Below are 21,003 nucleotides of genomic sequence, written 5' to 3'. Positions count from 1 at the left end.
TAGGAGACAGCAAAAACCAGGCCCTATGCATCTGGCACATGCTCTCTGGGGATTAAAAAGGATCTCCGACTTTTGCAGCTCTGATCACAGGTTGTGCCTTGTGCTGTTGCACTGTGCCACACACAGCCCTCACCATGGCTGTGCATTGGGTACAAAATGTTCCTCTCTGGAGGGCTTGCGATCTTCTGGGAGGGTTGCTGCTGGCTGTCAAAAGACTGCTGGATTTGCCCCAGAGGAGAGGAGGGATATAGATGCACACCAGATTTCCACATTGTGTGAAAGGAGCCTTATAATTATCTTATACATTACAGTTGGGAGCCCCAGGCAAAGGGTAGGCTCCTGTGCTTTCTCCTGACCCATTGTGTGAAGTCTCATGTGATGCAGGGTGGGGAGGTGGCTGCTTCAGACGCCTTTGTCCTGCAATGTTGGTGATTACAGTGACAAACGGGGCTGGGCCAGCCTGCCTGGGCATGGGGTGAGGTTGAGCAGTGTGGCTGTGTGATGTGTTGGGCACTGTGGTGGGCAAAGGGCTGGGACATCACTGGCTGCTGACATGACTCTTGCTTCTCCTCTGGCAAGGTCTCACTTGCACCTTGTCCCTTTGTCATTATAGAACCTTTGAAAGGTTCGGGTTGGAAGAGACCTTAAAAATCTAGTTCCAAGACAATTGCCATGGGCAAGGACACCTTCCACTAGACCAGGTTGCTCCAAACCCCATCCAACCTGGCCTCGAACACTTCCAGAGTCTGGGCATCCACAGCTTCTATGGGAAACCTATTCCAGTGTCTCACCACCCACATAATGGAAAATTTATTTTTTGCATCTAATCCAAACTCCACTCTTTTAGATTGAAGCTATTCCCCCTTGTTCTACTACTCCATGCCCTTATTAAAAGTCCTTCTTCCGTTCTCATGGAGCCTCTTTAGATACTGGGGTGCTGATCCAAGATCTCTCCAGAGCTTTCTCTTTGCCATTTTTTCCCCAGAGACGGGTCAGTTTAGCACCTTTTTGCCCTTCCCATCTTTTCTTCCATAATAAGGACTAGCAGGAGCTTGTGTACCCTGCAGAGTCATCTTCTCCACACTGGTTCAGAATCCCTTTGGAAAAGCAAAAATTGGATAAAATAGGAAAATTTTTGACCTCTGTATGAATGGATTGTACTTAGCTGTTGTCACTGTGGCATAAAAGGAGAGGATTTGCTCTTGTGAGAAGGGATGGATATGCTGTAATCCCCCTTAGCCTGGTCCAGCACGTAATGTGTGGTCTGGGTGCCGAGGTGCTGCTGCAGATGAACCGACTTGTTCAGGCTGTAGCTGCATGCAACCAAAATTAATTCCAGGATTAAAGTTTAAGCTGGCTGCAAGAGGCTGCTCATCTCATAGAAATTCTGCAATTCTTGGACTAAAGGTACAGTCACCTCTCCAAAAGGGATGAAATAAAATTCACACAAAATTTTCAAAAAGTAAAAGAAAAAAAAAGGAAAAAAGAAAACAAAACAAAAAAGGGTATTTTTTGCTCTTGTTTCACATAATTAAACATATTTCCTTTGTATCCAGCTGTCTTCTTTGAAGAAATGATTTTTTTTTCTGAGTAATTTTTTTTTTCCAAAGAATCAGGTCCAATCGAAAATCACGAACCTGGTCTTTGAAGTTACTGAACTGAAACTTTTTGATCACCTTAAGAGGTTTTTCTAGCAATACTTTTCAACTTTTCTTTTACTTTTCTAGCAAGCCCACCAACTTGTTTAAATGGACCTTGGGCTGTGGACAGGGTTGGCTTCCAGGAGCTGACAAAATCAAAGTTTTACAAAAGAATTCCCAGTCTGCGGCACACCCCACCACCCCGCCCAGAAAAGGGAGATTAGGGGAACTCATATCACAGAAAGATCAAGCTTCAGTTTAATCACCTCTTGTTAATGCCTTTCTTATATTGGATTTTAATACATTTTTAATCTGTTTTTCATTTTCCATGTTTTATCACTTGGGTGATCAGAGAGAACAGGAACCAACCTGATGTTAGGACTGAAACACAGTGGAGGAGGTCTAAAAGCAGAAGTAAAATTTCCCAGGAGGTCGTGGAGTTGGAATGTGAACTGAAGACTTGTCTGGCAGAAAAAATCTAAACTAGAGTGAGGCAGCTGATGTGACGGGGCCTTGTGGTGTGACCTTGAGCCCCTTTAGCCTGTGTTTCTCCCGTCTTTTGATTGAATATTGAGTTATATGCATAGAATCATAGAATTGCAGAATGGTTTGGTTTTGAAGTGATCTTAAAGATTATCCAGTTCCAATACCCCTGTCATTGGCAGGGACACCTTCCACTAGGCCAGGTTGCTCATATTCTCCTTTAGGAAGTAATTTTATTCTCCAGCATTGAGCACACCAAAATCCTCTTCCCAGCTACACCCTCTAAGTAATGTAAGTAACCTCTAACCCACACAGAGAAAAGAAAATCTTCCAAACTTAGATAACGATGCAGAGAATCCATCAAAAACCCCTTCTGAGGGACTTCTCCCATCCCCCCATGAGGAACTTATTTTCCCTTCTATTCAAAAGGACCCTTATCAACGTTTCAATCTTTCCATGTAAATACACTGACAAGTGTCAGGCCCTGGCAAACCTATAATTAAGGCTGAATACAATTTGCTAATAAAAGCCAAGAGACCCTGGGTTGAGTTTACTTACATTATCCCCACTGGGCACTTGCCATCAGAATCTTTTATCAGCCTCTGCAAATGCCACTTTGACATTTTTTTTACTGAATCAATCAAACTCATTCTCCTTGCAGAGAAGATGCTCCAGCTACAGAAATAAAGATTTGTGCTGTTGTTTGTTGTTGTCATTGCAGCTCCTCTGACTCACAAAGCACAGTGAGCTTTTGGAAGGAGAGAAAGAATGAGAAAAATAGAGGAGAGGAAAAGAGAGAATTGGAGAGAGAGAGGCAGAAAACATGAGCCAGAGATTGTGGCAGGCTTTACAAATTGGCACAGCCTTATCAACAGCATGTCATGGTTTTCTGGAACTCTTTCAAAGGGAACTTGCTTTTGTGTGCACTGGCTTAAGCTTTACTAATATTTAAAGCTATATTTAAAAGTTTATGAAAATTACTTCTGAGTTCCTCTGTCTCTTAAAATCGCTGAGGCAAATGTTTGCTTCGTGCTGTTATCCCACTCACCCCCCTCTTCCCGCATTTTTCTGTGGTTTTCCCGCCCTCCTCGTCCTTCCTTGGCAGGGTCTCTACCTTTCCCTCTCCATCCCATTTGCTGTGTTCCCTTCAGCCAGCCTCCCCACTCTCCATTTCTAGGGGGCTGGGAGAAGGGTTTTGTTTGGTGGGACTGTTTGTGATGGGTGAGGTCCAGTGCCGAGCAGCGCCGCTATCCACTACATCAGTAAGTGTGTAAGTAAATACATCTCTCACGCTCTTTCTCTTGGCTCCCTGCTTGGGCAGAGGGTCAGCTGGCTTTTCTCCTTGCTCCTGGCTATGTCTGGGTCAGTTGAGCACAGTCTGACACATCCAACAACCCACAATGGTATTTCATCCAAACACAGATATGGAAATAGTTCAGGTGATTCCTAACTCAGACACACAGAGCTTCTAATGGGATTTGAGGGGAGAATTTATCCCAGCTATCCACTGATGAGTGGAGGACTGATGGGAACTTCAGACTGTGTCCAGATTTGCCTACAGCCAGTGTTATTTGTGTGCAGGTAGGTACTGGGGATTGTGATTCTGGAGGAAGACAGTCTAAGTATATTCAACATTTTGGTGCGCACACATGCCCTTGGTCCAGGCATGGATGGCAGAATGTCACTCAGAGGGGAGGGTGGTCCAACACAAGCTTCTGTCAAGGTCCCTGGTGACATCTGGAGTAAGGTTTGTCTGCCCCTTACCCTGTGATGGCTGTGTCCGAGCTGCTTGCCCTTTGTAAAGCATCATGCTGACATAGACAACAGGATATTCTATGATTCTATGATCTGCAGAGGAATTTACTCTTAAAAAGAACCATTTCTCACCAGGGCTGTTGTTGGAGCTGGAGATACCCCTCAGCTATGTGAATATGTACATCTCAGAGGTCTACATAAAGGTAGGAGGAATTCTTTTTGGGGTAAATGACTTGGACAAATTAAAAAAAATATTAGATCCCGATTAGCATATTCTGAAAGGACTTAAATATTTTTGTATCAGAGTTTGAGCTGTATATTAAAAAAAAAAAAATCATGCTAGCTAATGTGGTTTTAAACACAAAGTGTGTGTGACTACATTCCTTCAAGCCAGAGAGCCCTGTTGGTCCAGCACTGTTTCCAGCAGCAGTCAAGAGTAAATGTTTAAAGAGAAGAATAAACTACTTATAGAAAAATAAAGTGTCTGTGCCTCCAGCAATCACTGATGTAGACATCTTCAGGAGAGTACATTTATACAACCAGGCTTAACAGCCTCCACTGTGTCTATCTGTTGAAATTTCCTCCTTTTTGGGGCTGTTTTAAAAGAAAAGTTAATACCTTGGGTATATCCAGTTGCAGTGTCCCGCTTTCCTGGTTTATTCCCAGATGATGAAGCCAAGGATGATTCTGTACCTTCACAGTGCCCTGGAAAGTGCCTGCTCTGCACCTGGGGCAGTTTGGTGGAGTTAGGCTGACTTCAGACAGGATGATATTCTACGACTTTTCTGCGACTTCAAAAGAGGTAGGCAAATGTGCCCTACCTGAGGAAGTGACCCCTTGCTTTACCTTATTCTATGACATTAAAAAGAGCAGCTTTGGTGTAGGAGAATGTCAAGCAATGCTCTCATCTCTCAATGCTTAAAAGCATATAGGGATGAACCACAAGGATAAGCTATAAATTACTTCTGTATCCCATAATGTATCAGTTATAAGCAAATCCTTTATATAAATGAAACCCAGATCCTTTAGATTCCCTTTGAAGAAATCTTGTCCTCTGGCAGCTGGAACTGCAGTGGTGGGAGTGACGGAGGTAGTGGCTGGAAGACACGGCTGTCTGCTGGAGATAGGATCAACATTCCTGTAAGGGACAACTGCAAATTTGGTGTTGCAGGAAGATGATAAATCCCCTTAGATTTTACTGGTGTTTTTGGAGAGAGAGGGAAAGTAGATTTAGAAAAATAAGACATATAGGGACATGTACACATTTATAAAGTCTAGGTGGTAATGTCATGCTCTGTGGTAGAAGGTATATTCAACTTTAATGCATTAATTAACGCAGGACTGATGGAGCGTATATGATCATCTCTGTTTTACAAGGCAGGGGAAGGTTAAGTGATTTGCCTGAGGCCAGAGACTAAATCAGTGTCACAGATGGGATGACAAAGGAAGAGGCTCCAGTTCTGGCTGGATTCTCAACAGAACAGGCAACACCAGAAAGAAATAAGGCTCGGGCAAAAAGCAGTGGTGGCTTGTCACTTTGGTGTCCATCACACTGCTAAGCAGTGCTGCTAAGTGAAAAGTCCTCTCTGCCTACTTTTCTTCTCATCAGATTAAACAGCAGCCAAAACTCTGTCTACATTCTCTACACAGACTCATCTTGGACTGGTTCACATTTCCTATGTGCTGGGAAATGATTTCATTTTTATTTTCTCAAGGTCAGACATCTCAGTGTCCTGAATTTCTCTGCACCAGTGAATACTGCCCCAGCCTGATCCTGTCACTGCAGCTCCCACTTTGTAAAAAAACACGTAGTGCCTATTAAAAAAAACAACAATCATGCACTCCAAATAATTAGTGTCATTATTAGTACTGTGGCATAACCTGCAGGGCCCAATTAAGATCCAAACCTTATCACGCTAGGTTGAGGAAACATACATTAACGTACAGTTTCAGCTTTGAAGATTTTGCATTTTTAATGGATGGAATTAAGAGTGGGAAAAAGGAACTTATTCTCCCTATTTCACAGGCAGAGCACTGGGACCTGGGGTTATTAACTGAGTTGCCCAAGGTCACGCAGGCTGTGTCAAAGGCAGGAACTGAACCTGTGTTCCTACCTCCTGATCAAGGAGAGCTGTGAGATGGAGCTTGTAACTATGATGTGTTTAATGCAACAGGGAAAGTAATAACCAGAAGAAAGAGCTTGGGAAGGAAAGAGGGAGGGAGAGGGATGCGTGTGATTGTGTCTCTCACAGCCAGGCTGTTCAATGACTAATAACAACTGGTCTTGACTGAGATGCTCCAGGGGATGTCATATTTCATCCCAAGCCACTTAAAGAGCCAGTTAGTCTTAGAGAACTCTGAGCCTGTAATCTAATGCCCAAATAACAACATTTGTCATTAAGTCATTTTAAGTAGAACATGCACGTATATGTGTGTATATTTACAAATATATACGCACAAAGTGTTTTACTTGTTTAACCTACATCTATATGTATATATAATAACACATGCACACACACACACACCCTGCCCTGTCTTAAAATAACATGGCTAAGTTAGGAGTGGGCCTGCCACTGCAGCCTGGAAATGTAGATGATTTAAAGTTTGTTAACATTTTTAAAAACAAAAACTAAAGAAGAGAATGTTTCATTGAAATCTATATTTTGTAAAGCTATGCTCAAAGAAAAGTACTTAAGTAATGGCAAGATGTCCTGTTCTATTATTTGAAGAAAAAAAAATAATTTCACTTTTTTTTTTTTCAAAGTTAAATGCTTCTTTTTACATGATCTTTTGGGAAGGTTTGGGGTTGATATAAAATTTAAGTATTTCAAAGTTAGTTAATTTTTGAATTTAATCTGTGTGTTGAAAAAAAACCAAACAATGAAAGAGTTGCATTCCAGGTAGAAAAAAAAGGTTAGAATGATAAAAAAATCCCATTAAGTGAAACATTAAGTGAAAAATTTGATTCCCCCAGCTGGGAAATATTGTTCCCTCTGCCCCTGTGATTCTGTTTCCTGTGATAAATGCTTTCTGGTTGAATCCCAACAGATATAATACACACTGCTCTCCACAGTCTGTTGTTTATCACATGGGAGGGACCTGATGCAGTAATGAGAGGGGTTCAAGGCAGTGGAGACCCTGTTACAGCCACTTGGAAGAGGGTTTAACTCACAGCCCCTGTGGGTACTGGGGACTCTTGCACTGTAGAAGTGGATTCTGGTTCTGGTTCTGAAAAATATTTCCAGCCAAAGAGTTTTGTGTTGGTTTGCTACCAAAGTGGCAAGTTGTGAATTTCCCACCTTGGAGGGAACCTGGGGATGCTGAGCTCTTTCACCAAAGAGCTCATTTTTGTCCATAGAAAAGATGCTGGAAAGCAGCTTTTTCCTTGCCACAGAGTGGGAATCCAAAATTAGCAACTTCATGTCACCTTAAACCTCCTGTATGTCAACCTGTGAAGAAATAAGAACAAGAAAATTCTCTCAACACAAGAGGTGTTACAGAGAGAAAGGCATAAATATTTGCATCACCTTCAGGTGTTAAAGTGATGGGCAATGAGGAAAGGACTGTGGAAATGAATCATACTGTCTTGGGGCAAAACTCTGCTGACATGCAAAAACATTTGTCTTGAGGGTCATGCATCACACAGGGAAGAAAGTAAAATCCTAGAGATTTTGTGATTACGGGAGCTCTGTCCAGCTTCTGCACAGATTAAGGCCTTATAGGAAGAGAAAGAAATGAGGGTGTATTTGCATTCCTTTTGCAGAGTGGATGTGTGCAGAACAGCAGCTTTAATCCCAGAATTAAAAAAGTATTGGACGCTTGACTTGGAGATCTGAGTTATAGTTGTTTGATGTACATTCTCTTTTTGCATCTCTTTGCACAGACACATTAGATAGGCAGCATATATTTACATTCTGGATTTATGAAGTTGGAGTTGGATGTTTTTCTAAATTACTGTGAAACTAATGCTTTTCACATCCTGTTCAGTCTTTTTGGGCATCCTCATTTGCACTTCAGCTGGCAGAGTTGCAGGTTTGACTTTATTTTCCTCTTTCTGATGCGTTTGCGGCTCTTCCCCATTTTCATGCATTTCCATCTTCTGATTGAAGTGACCTTTCCTGTTCACCCTTAAAATTCCACCCAGCCAAAACCTAGTCCTGCCTCCAGGCCTGTAACTTTGGCCTCTGTGTCTTGGGACAATGGGATGAGGAAGGCAAAATAAGGGACATTCCTGCAGGTCCTCGGTGTGTGGATAACAAACAGGGCACAAGAAGTAGGCAGGTAAATAAGAAATCTCTCCATTAGCTGGTTAAGCATTTTGGAGTGACACCAGGTACATTAGGAGGTGGCAGCCACAGTGGAGGGACACTGGCCATTTGATATTCATGAGACGAAGAAGGTTTAGGAGAAAAGGAAGGGGGAGGGAGGGATGTGGGCTTTCTAATGTAAACACCATTATCATTTGAAAATCAATTAGCTCCTTGCACCGAGGGAATGACGAGACTTAAGGCCCTTTTCTGAACTGCTATTGTGAGCCTGAGTTATTTACTTTAATTAAGAGGAGACAGAGTGGATTATTGTCTCAAACTAAGAAGTTGGGAAGAGTCAGAAAATTACACTCTACCTCAGTGCACAACAAAGCCCGGGTGAGAGACAGGCTCCAAACCCAGCAAAGTCGAAAAGAAATTAGCCTTTAATCTGGATTCGTCCTACATAAGGAGCAATCAAAAGGAAGGAAGGTTTGGAGCCTCCTTGCTAAGCACCAGGCGTGACATTGCAGTGGCTGCCACTGCCAGCTCTTCTGCTGGAACTTACTATTGGTTCTGGGAGGGGCTTCTTCCCCTGGAAAGGTTAGCATTTGAGAGCAAAGATTTCCTTTTTCCTAAAATTTGACGTGTTGAAATGTCAGTTGTGGGGCTTTGCTTCCTCCTGCCCTCCAACGCAATAATGAAGCAATGCATTATTCGAGAAAGAAATCTAATTGTTGATGCAAAGATGTGTCTCCTGGATGAAGATGCTAATATTTTTTTTGGCTCTTATTTAATTTAAGCAGCTTGGATTAAAAAATTAGGGAAAAAAAAGAAGGAGGAAAAAAAATTAGAGAAGGAATTTGGCAAGTGACTAATCCACAATATTGTCTTATTTGGCATGTGGAGAAACACCCCCTGAGGTATCTAATACTGAGATGTTTCAGCTCTGTTTTGCATTGCCCACTCTTACTCTGCATCCTCTAAATATGTATTAAATCAGTCGAGCATGGCAGCTGCTGAAGGAGTTGCCACAGCTTACTGGGTAAATAATGATCGTTTTTTAAATCACCTAAATGCGTATCTACCCCAAAGACCACGGCAGTGGCTTATGGGAATGCTGATTTGCATTTTAAAAATTTTGCTCAGATGCATTTGCAGTTGCTGTGCCTCTCAATGATTGCTCCATGCTTCAGTTTTAAGTCCCGGGCCCAATTCTGCTCTCAGTTATGAATGGGAGAATAAGGACTGACATCATTTGAATCATCAATGTGAAGTCAAACAGAGGAAAATCTCAGTGTGACGAGTTTTATCCAGGAATGCAAACTGGCACTGAGATTTTTTTGGTGATTTTGCAGCTTTAAAAATAAATTGGTGATAACTGAAAAGCACTTTTTATTCGGGGTGGGGTATGAGGAAGGCTGTAATGGGACAGAGAGGCCAAAGATGAGCTACTGTCCAACTTCATGCTGAAGCAGGGAAGAGACAGATCACGTGTAAATGATCGCAGTCAGGCTCTGCTACACCTCTAGAAAACATCTTCCCAAAACAAGGCTTTGGGATCTCTTCAGGGCCTTTATTGCTCATGGAGGGAAAAATAGTGTATTATTCTGAATACTGACACACATCCATGCTCATCAGCTCTTAACCCTTCACAGAACAGGTGCCATCCTCTATGTTTTATCAACAGGGACACCTTGGCCAACAGCAAACCCAGAAACATGTGGCTCTGGAAGGAAATGGATGAGACAGCTTTTCAGAGGGCCCTGGGGAACAAAACACTTGTTCCTTTATGCAACACAAAGAAAGCATATTTTAAAACATATCCAGTCAGAGTTCTTCCATGCATTCAGGACTCTTTTCCTCCAGCCCACAGACTCTGCTCCTTTGTATCTGGATCCCTTCTTTCTCATTTGGTCCTGCAATAAACCAGACACTTTTTTCTCATATGAGAACCATTCCTTTTTTTCTCCTCATGTTTCCCATGGATAAGTGCCTACCCCCTCACTTTAGGTCTTGTTGAAATGCCTGCCCTGGGGTTCAACAAAACTGAAATGTGTTAAGGACTTCCAGCTCAGTGTTGGTTTGGCTCTTTCATCTCTTTTGTGAGTCTGTACATTTTGCAAGCTGGGCAATTGGACCAGACCTAGTGACTTGCACCTCAGCTGTGTTGTGTGACTCTTTCACACCTCTCCTTGCTCCCTTGAGCAAAGTCTATGAGATTCAAGGTGCACAAACCTTCAATTAGAAAGAAATTTGGCCATGATTCAGGCTTAGAGACCCTTGGAGATGAACAACCGGATGTCATGATGTAAAACCTCTGAGCATCATGCAGTTGGTATCAAATCCTGAAGGACCTGGGGAGGTGTAATGTCAGACAGATGCTCAGTTGTTGCTCTCTCCTCCTCTGGCAGGGTATAGCTTTTAATACTGAGCCACAATGGCACAGACAATACATTAATTCCTGCTTTAGTGCTGTACTTGTTGGATTAAAGTGTGTTCTTTATATATATATTTTCTGCTTATTGTAATAGTACTTTGTGATCTTGAATATACTTAATTGTATTAGAAATGGTGTGCTGGAAACTTTTTTATTATTATTAATATAGAAAGAAATTAAAGGAGGATTTTTTTTTTCCTCAGGAATAAATCAAATCCTACTCTGGATTGCAGGGTCAACAGACCCACAGGGCTGAGCTGCTGGCTGCAGATAGTGTGTGTGTGTGTGTGTGTGTGTGTGTGTGTGTGTGTGTGTGTGTATGTGCATAGATGACTACACACACGTGTGCCACCTATATTTTCATTCCTACAGCTGTTCATTATTTGTATCTATTATGCAGTGGAGAGAGCACAAATGTATGCAATTGAGACACAATAATGTAGGGATATGAAAGGCCCAATCCATCAGTTCAAGTGTGTTTGGGTTTAAGGAGAAGGGGACATACAGATAAATACACTGATTTATTCTCTCTAGCTCTCTCTCCATTCTGAGGCTGGGCCTGAGCCATGGAAGCTGCTGGAGCTGACAGTGATTTATATCAGCTGCAGGGTCTGGCCTGGAGCTTTTAAGTGTATGTCAAGCACCTCCAGCACTTTTGGAATCTTTTTTTTTAAATGGAGTTTTCCAAATCAAAATCTGAGGGAACGGCACATCCATTAAGAAGGCGAGCACACACTGTGCTTTGTGTTTAGGGATTCCTATAATATTTGTGTTCAGTTTTGACCATCCGGCTGTTCAGAGTCACAGGCTATGGCCTTGAATAGCAATCATGGTCTCATTCCATAAGAACCCAAAGGTCCCTAAACACTGGTTGGCTTGAACCGAGTCCAGTAAAGAGATGACAGGCCAGGTTGTTAATTACAGCTTTTTATTCTGACAGTCAGGCTACAGAGATGTCTTGGCAGCTTTCAGAGAAGTGTGGAGCAACCTCTTCCTGAGTGTTCCAGTGTTGTTACATGACAGAGAACTGGAGAACCCATTCAATGAGGCAGAACAACTTCACCATAGATTTTTGGGTTATGCTGCCATCTCTTTATTACTCTTAATAATATAGAGATGTGAAACATGGGATGCCCAGGAGTACAGCCCAAGATGAGGGCAAAGAAGATGAGAGAGAACAAGACCGGAGAACAGGACTGGGACCCAGGGGCTGCATTCCTGGCCATGATGAGGACCTGGGGTAAATCCCTTCTTGTCTCTGCTTCCTGTCTATCTTTTGGGAAGTTAATTATAGTCTCACTACAGCAGAGGGTAGGGGCTGTTGCAGGACCCATGAAGACAGTTGACTCTGTTTGTGAGGATAAATAAGTAAAAGTAATGGGAAAGAGTTCTGGGGAAAGGTAGGGGGTGAGATGGGCTTGTTCCCAGATCAAGAAGGTGAAGGAAGGCTCAGACAGAAGCTACTTGGCATGTGAAGGAACTTTTTCCTTGAGGGATCCAGCTGCCTAATTTTCAGGAGGGAAGAATTATTTTCTTTCACGTGGAGTTGGCACTGTCCTTTATTCTTATTGGAAAATAAAGCAAATTTTGGAGCTTAAGTCTAAGCTCTTCTGGTCAACAAAAAAGGCACTGGCAGGAGACATCATTAGCCTACAGCATATCTTGCCTTAGTACAGCACCCTATATTATTGGTACTGAACACCAACAGGTTTTGCTATTTTCATGATTTAATAATAATCAAGACATTGCATCCTCAGCTTCCTCCTATAACTCTTAATTATCAAGGAAGATTGCTAAATTTAAGCACTGGTGTAAAGTGAAGAACAGAAAAGAACTTGAATCTTTCTTTCAGATCTGATTGAAGGCAGATTTTATCAGTAAACAATTTGCTATAGGTTTAATTCTACTCCATAGGCTCTATAAGCAAGGAGTTCTAAGAGAAAGTTTATTCATCCCCAGCTATCCAATTATTTTGGTTTCCCTAATGTCTTGTATCCCTTTTTCCAACAAGGAATTGGGGTGGCTACCTGGGGAACAAATTTTTCCCCTTCCTATGTTCCAAGCCACTGGCAGAAGTAGTGAAAGAGGGTCCTCCAGGATGTGCCAGAAACAGGAAAGCTCCCACCACTAAATCTCTGCTACCAAAAACAAGTGTCTTGGCATTAGCTGTGAAAGTGCCTTCCTTCCCTGTGCATCTTACAGAGCCTGTTTTGTTCTCTCACCCCTTTCACAGCAGGTTTGCCCTGGGAAGGAGGGATTGTAGCTCCTGGGACCCCTGGCAGAGCGCAGCTGAAGGAAGTGTAGTCAAACACAGGCAGGGATCAACTTGCGCTCTTTGTCCCTCATGCAGATGTTCACAGGAGATTGTTGCAAAGATGGACTCAGCTCTGTGCTCGGTGGCCGAGTGGAGACTTGGGAGTTACAGGGGCAGCTGGACAGTGGCGTCAACAGAGAGGTGGCAAGTTGCCTTTTGGTCAAATCCCACTCGTTGGACAAATTCCAGAGGCAGTCCTTACCCAATTTCCAGCTCAGAAAAACTCATCCACAGTCTCAGGGGCTTGCCTGCATGTATCCATTTAGTAGCTGCTTTACTCTTAATTTGCTGTCATTCACCCCACTGGAAGCTATTGTCTTGCTGGGATCAGTGGGCTGAGTGGTAAGCATTCCCTAACTCCATTATCTCAAGACTAGTTGAGCTAAAAGTTAAAAATTTATGAGTGTCTAGGTTTATTCCAGCTGAAGTGGGCTGCTCACAGTGGCATCTGAACTGTCAAACTGGTCAGAGCTCTGTGAAGCTGCTTGGGGAGGGAGGTGGCTGGAGGAAGGCATATGATTAAACACAGTGTTGAGGCTGAATAGAAGTGACAGATCCAACTGCTGGTCCCACAGAAGCCCTGAAGAAAGAGGGAATTCTCTGCAAGAGCTCCTGAGAGGTTTATTGTTCCCTGGCGTTAAGGCTGCAGGACATGTCAGTGAAAGGCTGGCCTCTCTGCAGAGACCTTGTGCCTCTGCAGTGACGGCTTTCCCAGAGCTGATGCCTGTTTTCCCTCATAGCTTCCTGCCAGAGTTCCTTGCCTCCAAGGATGTTGGCCTGGCAGGTTGCCTGGCAGCCAAGGGCCCTTGGTGCTCCCTGCGTCATGGGACCACTGAATGATTTGGGTTAGAAGGGACCTCAGGAGGCCCTTATCCAACCTCCTGTTCTGACATCAAACCAGCTTGCTTATTGCTGTATGAATTTCCCCGCACTATCCAGGGATTGCTGCTCTCCTGTGCTGCCCTTTCACACCCTGGCACAGTGGTTCCTTGGGTGGCCAGTTCCAAACATGTTTGACCATCAAACCTTAGAGCTTCCAGCCTTCCAGGCTACTGAAAATGCAGAAGCCGTTCTGTGAAATTTGGCTGCCCCCAGGTTTCATGTTTTTCCTCAAACAGGATCTGTTTTGTTGTCTTGTCCCTTCTCCTTTCTCCCTGTAAGCCTTTCTCCCCTTTTTTCTCTTACCTTCCTTATATATATTTGAAATAAAACCATACAAAGGTGTTTTCTGTTGGAGACACACATCCAGGGTACACGTGGCTTGGTGATTGACATTTGCTTTTCAAGATGTGCAGAAGACAATGATGTGGTCTCAGGGTCACATCGCAGAACTACTGACTCAAGAATTGATTACTCCTAAAATTTGGGAAAAATCACTGAAACAGAAGAATTCCTTGGTACAGGCTTTTATGGATGCTAAATATTTCTTTGGATTCAGAAACTGGGAGGATAAATCAACTGAGAAAAAAGAAAAACAAGGCAGTGCTTCACAACAAATAAATCACTAATGGCTTAAGAAATTCACAAACCAGAAATTTCTGTGTTTATGTGAAAAATATAGCATTTCCTTTTTCCTATACTTTTAACATTGTAAGGAGTTGACATCGATGACACAGGGGATAGGAGGAATATTTTTATGCTCTGTTGTTGGGATTTATAGAATTGTTTAAGTTGGAAAAAACCTCTAAGAATATCAAGTCCAACCACTAACCCAGCACTACCAGACCCACCACTAAACCATGTCTCTCAGCACCACATCTACATGTTTTTTGAACAATTCCAGGGACAAAGATCCCACCACTTCCTTAAGCAGCCTGTTCTAATGCTTGAGCATGGTTTCAGTGAAGAAATTTTTAATGAAATCCAATCTAAACCTCCCTGGCACAATTTGAGGATGTTTCTTCTTGTCCTGTTTCTTGTAACATCAGAGAAATGACTGACTCTCACATGGCTGCTCCTTCCTGCCAGGGAGTTGTAGACCATGAGAAGGTCCCCTCTGAACATCTTTTCCTCCTAAACAATCCCAATTCCCTCAGCTGCTCCTCACCAGATTTGTTCTTCAGACCCATCCCCAGCTCCTTCCCCTTCTCTGAACACACTCCAGCACTTCAATGTCTTTCTTGCAGTGAGATACTCCAAAATGAGTATCTCAATTTCTCTGGTAGGACATGTTGCCACATACCTTAGCTCCAGTTGCCTATACCAGATGTGGTTGTGGATCATGGGATTGGGCTTCTTTCCTATGGAAATGCCAGTGTTGGGTGTGGCTGGTGCATCTCTGATACAGTGCATATCCTGATGTGCATGGCTGCAGTGTGGTTATGTGTAGACACTCAGAATAACCTCTGTGTCCATCTTGCCTTTATTTCTCTACTCTCAAACATGCTCTGTTTCCTTTAATGGAGCACTAATCATCCTTTTTGTCCCCATAGATCTCACTGTTGTTAATACTCTATTGATCAGGCTCTGACTTTGGATCAGGAAATGCCCACGTGTGATAGTAATGAAAATCTGAGGATTTTATTCAGATTGGGTTTGCACAGAAGCCTCTTTCATGCCATACCACACCACAGATTTCCTTCCAACCCCTTTTTTGTCTGACTACTTGTGCATTTCCTCCTCCCTCTCTTTTTTTCCCTTCAGGGAAACCTTTAAATGAAACCTTTCCCAGACTGTCATTTGCCTCCAGAGTGCTGTTGAAAACCCACAGCAGTATTTTTCAAGCAGCAACAGGGTCACCCTATACCACTCACCATCACGCTTGGTCTTAGTCTTCTCATATGGATCCATGGAGAGAGGAAACAAACAATAAAAGCCTCACTGGGAAGCCTGAGATGAGATTCACAGGATTAGGTCTGTTAGCAGTGCTATATACAACCCTGACATGCAATCAGCAAAGTAAAATATTCATTATTGCCTGACTGTCACCTGAAGACAATTTCAATTATTCTGGCATTTCAATGGATGAAGAAGCCCTTTAGGCTGGCTCATGAGATTAGACTTAAAGGCTCTGTAAATTAAGAAAGTTGCAATCAGTGTATTATCTGACAGGCAGCTGTGGAATATACTCCAACAGGGAGGGGAAGGAAGAAAGAAAAAAAGAGACAAATTGCTATATTCAGGTTGTGGTTTTTATATATCAATTTACAGCTTTAACATATGCATTTAGGAAATAATTGTTTTGCATTACTTAAATCAGTTTTAACAACATCAGTGTGAAGATTTCAACTCCTACAGCTTGAAAGGTCAGTTTTTCTTATGCCTTGCACTTTCTTTGAAAGACTTGTTTGGGTTAGAGGAGGAAAAAATTTAAGCGTTGCCAGAAGAAGAAATCTTTCTCAAGGTTATTCAAATATTATAATATATTGCTGTTGATCATAAAACTCCATTAGAAGCAACATCTGTAATGTCCCCCAGGTTAAGTTTTATAATATGATCTCAGCCTCCTTTTGCTGGATATGCACGGATGTGGTAACTGTGACCATATATGGCCTTTACCGCTCCCATCTGACGTGATAGGGAGAATAACTGGTATCATCCTATCTTGCACTTCTGGAGCTTTTATCTCCCAGTTTCCCAAACTGTTTCAACATCTTTGCAAGAAGCAGTGAAGAACCTGTTTGCTTCCCCCTGTTAAATGACTCCTCCTGGTCAGAAATGCTGAGTGCTGAAAAAATGGATAAGTTTCAGGCACTTTTGGCAAAGTACAATTTAGTAACAAAGTGTGCTTACTCTGGTGGGGCAGGATTTTGAGTTCCAGGAATTCTGTAGAGAAAAGACAGCTACTTGGGGAGAGAACTGATAAGCTGTGACATGCAACAGCTGGTGAAACACAGTGGTTGCTTTGTGGCAGGGAGGGCTTCAGCAGAGGTGAGGGGTCTTATTGAAGGTTGGGACATTTTCCTTCTTTCTGTGAGACTAAGTGCAGTTACCACAGAGCTCCCTACAGCCACTCAGTTGTAAATATCAAAGTGATTACAGCCCAATGAGACACAATATGTACCTCCGAGTTGCCTTTGGTGATGTCCACTCTGCATTTTCAAGATAATGTCCATTTGTCAAGCCCCAGCTTTCCTAACAAGGGTGTGGCCTGGGTCATGAAAATTGTCAAGACTCGAGGCACAATCTGAAGTTATGAGTGCACTTGATGGCATATTGTCCTGTGGTACAGCTGAGATATTCAATATCTTAAGAGATTCTTCTTGCTACTGATCTTCACTCTGGTACATGAGACTAAGAAGTTCAGTGGTTTCCTCTGCAAATAGCCTTATTACTGCCCTGTAAAGGCTGATAAATCCAGAATTTTGTGCTTCTAAGGCACATACATGCCCTTTCTTTTATATAACTTTTATATATAAATGAAACAACTGAAAACAATATAACACATTTTTTCCTCTCATATATCCTGCTTGAGCCTAGGTCCAGGTCCAGGTCCAGGCCCAGAACCAATTCCTTCACACAACTCATCTTATGTTTAGATGTTTACAATGTGGAGGGAAGTATCTTAGATTCCCACTGCCAATAAGGAAAAAGAAACACTCCAGGAACCCAGACTGTCCACTGTGGTGAACTTCTCATTTTAGGCAGAGAAATCATGATCTAGAAGTTCCTATTTCTCTCCAGGAGCTGTAAATACATTGACTACTAGCTCACATTCACATGTTTAAATCCAGGTGAATTGAATGAATATCACTCTTTTATTTGCCTGCAGAGCTTGTGTCTTCCCATGGACATGTAGAACAGAAATTAGTTTTGGTAGATCTTGGCTGGTACCGCTAGAGATGGTGACAACAGCAATGACCATGATAACAGCAGCAACAAGGGCCACAGATCTGATGCAAAGATTCATCAAATATAAGATTTTCACTACTCATAATCCTTAATAACTTTCACTTATCAACTTGATTTTAATCTCATCAACTTTAGTGCAGACTTCATTCACTTCAGTGAGCTCCTTTCAAACAACAATCATATAAACACGACTTTGATCTGTAGATCAGGTGTTACCCAGAAGATTGGCATCTGCAGGGTTTTACTTCCTGGTTGTGACCTGTTTCTGGATTATTAAAATGATATGAGTAGCATCTTGCAAGTTACGCTTTGAATATTGGAATAAAAGGTCCAAATTTCCAAGCACAATTACTGATTCTCAGAGTTTCTAGTTTGAATGGTTTGAACTTAGATGCCTTCATGAACTTTACTTCTGGCTGCTGAGTGCCCTCTTTCTGAAATCCAGGCTTTGATAAAAAGTTTTGTGTTGGCAACCTACAAGCAGAACCCCTGAATCTCTCACTACTTTCAGAAGTCTTGGTCAAGGATCCTTGGTCAATGCAACTGGGTCATCTATTTGGCACATTGCATATTGAACTTTTATTTTACACTCAAGTGAGATTTTTGACCTATATGTATAAAATAAATTATTTTGGAAATTGAGACACAGTATTTTTACTGACGATTCTTTTGAAATATTCAACATTGCCTGTGCTGTTTCTCTCTTTTTTCCCCTCTGAGTTTGGCTAGAAAAGTTGTAAACACATACTTAAAAAAAAAATGGAAAACTTCACTAGCAACTTACCCCACAGTTATGCATCTTTCTGCTTTAGAGAGCATTTAGCTAAAATTAGATGACAGCTCTATACCCTTAGAACCAGTGTTATGTTTTTCCTCCATTTCTGATCTACATAATTCAAAACAAGGAAATGTTAGCAGGTAAAACTGCAGGGTAAAACCTTTGGCTGCTGGAAATATTTGCATTTATTAAACTAACAACTGTAAAGAAGATATGCACATCTTTAGACTTCCTCATTCTTGCCTTATTAAAAAAGATCTTTGAAATTCAAAAACTTCCATGTAAATCTTGTGCGGTGTTTTTTTCCTTCCCCTGATGCAGATGATTGTTCTTGGGTGGCTTAAAAAAACCAGACCCTGGATCCAGGAACCTCAACACATCACTGATGGTTAAAATCCCGACCTAGTCTGTTTCTAAAATTTGGCAATGGCTGGAATGAGGGTCCCCACAAACTCCCTCAGACTCCTGAGCTGGAACTTTTCCATGGTGCACAAACCTGCTGGAGAAAACTGGCTTGTCTTGATCCATTTGCTTGGAGGTAGACAAGTGCCTACTAAACCAAGTGCTGCATCCACAGCCACTTCCAGGGATGGTGATTCCACCACTTCCCTGGGCAGCCTCAGTCTGCAGCTGGATCACACCTTGACACCTCCTCCAGGAAGGATACCCATCAGAAACTTGTGCAGACTGTGAGATCTCCAAAGGTGACTTATTTACAGCTGTTTTACCATATGAGGAGCTCAGATGCCTGAGCACAGATCTGGAAGTGTTCAAGGCTGGGTGGGATGGGGCTTGGAGAAATCTGGCCTAGTGGAAGGTGTCCCTGGCCATGGGAGGGGAGTTGGAACTGGATGATCTTTAAGCTTCCTTCCAGCCCAAATCATTCAGTGAGAGGTGGGGAGATGGAAGCCTCATAAATTTCAACAAAGCAAAGTTCAAGGTCCTACACCTGTGTCGTGGCGGTCCCAGACACACCCACAGGCTGGGTGGAGAAGTGATTGAAAGCAGCCTTGTGGAGAAAGACTTGGGGATGATGGTTGATGAAAAATTCACCATGAGCCAATAGTGAGTTCTCACAGCCCAGAAAGCCAAGGGTGATCTGGCTCATCCAAAGCAGCATGGCCATCAGGCAAAGGGAAGAGATTGTCCCTCTGCTCATCTCTCATGAGACCCCATCTGCAGTGCTGTTTACAGTTTCCCTAACATAAGAAGGATGTGGAAATGTTGAAGCAAGTCCAGAGGAGGCCGTGAAGTTGATGAGAGGACTGGAGCACTTTGGCTATGGAGACAGGCTGAGAAAATTTGGGCTGTTCAGCCTGGAGAAGAGAAGAGAAGAAAACTTCAGGTATCTGAAGGGGTTACACAAAGTCTGGAGAGGGATTTTCCATCAGGAACTGCAGTGACAGGACAAGGAGCAATGGGTTGAAATTTAAAGAGAGGAAACTCAGGTTAGATATACAGAAAAATCCTTTACTGTGAGAGTGGCGAGACACTGTAGCAGGCTGCCCAGGGAGGATGTGGATAGCCCAGCTGTGTCAGTGTTCAAGGCCAGGCTGGATAAAGCCTTGAGCTATGTTGTCTAGTGGGAGGTACCCCTGCCCATGGCAGGAGGGGCTGGATGGATGATCTTCGAGGTCCATTTTAACCCCTTAACATTCTGTGAGTCTATGAAAAGCAATTTGCCCTCTATTAGATGTCAAAGTGGCGCAAATACAGCTCACCTTCCAATGCAGAGGCCTTTTCATGCCTCAATCTGTATTTTTCCATGTTGAGTACATCTATATCACACAAGATCATCCTTAAATCACAATTACTCTAACTAATAAAGTATCCCTTGCGGCCTTTTGAAGAAGGTATAGATCGATAACAGAGAATTAAACAAAACAAAACACAAAAGAATGGTTCTCCTCCTATTTACAGAAGAAAATGACTCACAAGGGACAAGTTTCTTATCTTTTCACAATACAAGGGTAATGCCCTTCATGGCAAACACCAGAGCAGGAGCCCAGATTTTTATAGACGTTGTGTGAGATGTATTTTCTCATGGGAAATGCTGGACTAGTCCAGACAAGCATCTCTTCCTTCTAAGGGGACTGAGGCAAGGCTGAGGAATTTTGAAAGGACACCCCAACTCAGTTTTAATGTTTCATGGGACAACACCAAGTGATAGTTTTTAAAAGACTTATTTGAAATTATTCTCATTTTGAAGGCAGAGGGAACTGGCTGCAGGCTTTGACAGCAGATGAGCAGCAAATTTTACTAATCCAACTTAGGGCTTCTTTTTCTTCTACTTCTTTCTTTTACTTGGAATGGTTTCACTGAACCAGTTAAATTGCAGGAGCTTACTTCAATATAGCTAATGCTCTAAACCAATGTTTGAATTTTATACTAATTAAGGCCAATCCACTGTCATTTTTTCTATAATGTGAAGTCTAGTACCCTCAGTAACCCACTGAATTTAACATAAAAGCAAGATAAAACAATTAAAGTGCGAGAATATATGATTAAGTAGCTCATTGATTTATAGTGGAATAAATTGAAATGGATGGGACAGA

Source organism: Cinclus cinclus, chromosome 4, assembly GCF_963662255.1.
Source record: "Cinclus cinclus chromosome 4, bCinCin1.1, whole genome shotgun sequence".
NCBI lineage: Eukaryota > Metazoa > Chordata > Aves > Passeriformes > Cinclidae > Cinclus > Cinclus cinclus.
The sequence above is the reverse complement of the archived record's forward strand: the minus strand, read 5'-3'. Positions refer to the sequence as shown.